This window comes from Lactuca virosa, chromosome 5 (assembly GCF_052849685.1).
Source record: "Lactuca virosa cultivar CGN04683 chromosome 5, Lactuca_virosa_CGN04683_v6, whole genome shotgun sequence".
Taxonomy (NCBI): Eukaryota; Viridiplantae; Streptophyta; class Magnoliopsida; order Asterales; family Asteraceae; genus Lactuca; species Lactuca virosa.
In genome coordinates, this window is record NC_136430.1 from 208883432 (window position 1) to 208885318 (window position 1887).

A 1887-nucleotide genomic window follows, 5' to 3' on the forward strand; every position below is an offset into this window, starting at 1 on the left:
AATCTATGGGAAACACAAACTTATTAATGTTAACCAATAGATCTTAAAAGGTACCTCTCGAGAATATCATTGTCTTGTTGGCTAGATGAATTGCCATGTGTATTGGCCTTAGCTCCAGGAGATTCTACTTCTTGTAAAATGAGTATGGCATTAAATTCGCACTTGCTCCCGAATTGGCAAGAGCATGACTAGTTACAGGATTCTAAAATTGACAAGGAAGTGTCAAGCTTCCGGAATCGCCCATCTTCTTCGACATCTTTTTTTATCATATTCGTTGAGCAATTCTTGTTTAATATCACTTTTGATGCTTCCGCCATCTTCTCTCGGTTCATTAGCATGTCTTTTAGGAGCTTGGCATATTTTCGTATTTGTGCAACGGATTCGGTGAAATAAATATTTATTTTTAAAGCCTTGATGTGTTCGAGAAACTTTTTGTAGTCGTCAGCTTGTTTGTCTTGTTTAGGCTAACTCGGATATGAAACAGGTGGCTGATCTGTTTTGACCAAAGGTGATTTCTTTTCTTCCTCTGATGGCCACGTAGTGGCCTTTTCTTGAACGATTTCCTCTTCCGCCTGCTGCACATTTTATGAATCGGTGTCAGTTAAAGAAATGAAAGAGTTCATAATTCTACCACTCCTTGTTGTTATGGCCTTGACGTGAGCTTTTGGATTGGTCTTCGTGTTGCTTGAAAGTGTGCCCAGTAAGCGCTCATTGAATTGCCTTGAAAGTTGTCCTATTTGTTGCTCGATGTTATTGCTGATTTTAGAAAACAACATCAGTTTGATCATGTCGCTTCACGGATATGGCTGCAAATTGGTCAAGTATTGCTTCAAAGTCATTCTTCTTTTCGAGAGCCCATTGCTCCTTTTGATAATACCCGCAACCCTGTTGCTTGTACTTCTCCTCTTTCGCCTTCTTATGTGTATCATATGGCAGCCACTCCTTCTTCAGTTTCCTCTAATCTTCATCGTACCTGTCACCACTAGAGAAACAAGCTTGAACCTTTTGGTTTCCGTTTTCGTCGAGTTCACAATCCTTAGTCAAATGGAGCCTACAATAATTATCACATCTAACATGAACTGCATGGATGGATTGATCCATTTTCGTCATCCGTCGGTCCATTGACTCTAACTTTTCCATTACTGCCGCTAAGTTCTCATTTCCTCCATCCAAACTTCCCTTTCCTCTTGAAACATGTTCTCATGGATTATTATATTCACACGAGTTTTATGTGAATTCTTAAATAAACTCCTTAATCGTAGTTGGTTGCTTCTTTTTCATTGGTCCTTGAGAGTCAATGAGTTGTCTTGTTGTGACATCCACCCCATCGTAAAAGATACACTTCTTGTTGCACATTGAGATTGTGTTAGGGGAATTTTCTAAGAATAACCTTATACCTCTCCCACGCTTCAAACAAAGATACACCATCATTTTGTTGGAAGTTTGTTGTCTTCTTCTTGAGCATGGCTATCTTTGAAGGTGAGCTAAATTGCTTAATGAAAGCATTAGGTAGATTCATCGAAGTTGTGATTATCTCGGGTGCAAGTGACTTTAGCCAGACTTTAGTCTCTCTTGTAAATGTTACCGATAGAATTCTAAATAACACTACTTCTTTTGCGACCTTTGGAACATTGAAGTATTTTGAAATTTTCTTGACTTCATCAATGTGCCTAAATGTGTCTTCATGAACTTTTCCGGAAAATAGGATGTCCTTGAGCATTGAGAGAATGTGTCCCTTGAGCTCAAAGTTGGCCTCAGCTAGGATTTTTGGTGGAGCAAGACTCGGTCCATTGTGATTGTACACTCTTTTCTTATACTCCCCCATAGTCATCTGTGTGATATGATCCATCTCGTCTAGTTCTCTTTTGAAATGTGTTACTTGATTCG

General features: G+C 39.1%; 1 non-coding gene across 1 annotated transcript; it reads left to right on the forward strand.

The window, feature by feature from the left end:
* Positions 1 to 1358: 1358 nt before the first annotated feature.
* LOC145118087 (small nucleolar RNA R71) lies at positions 1359 to 1465 on the forward strand. The gene has a single exon (XR_013713071.1). It is a non-coding gene; the product is annotated as a small nucleolar RNA R71 (small nucleolar RNA).
* Positions 1466 to 1887: the final 422 nt, after the last annotated feature.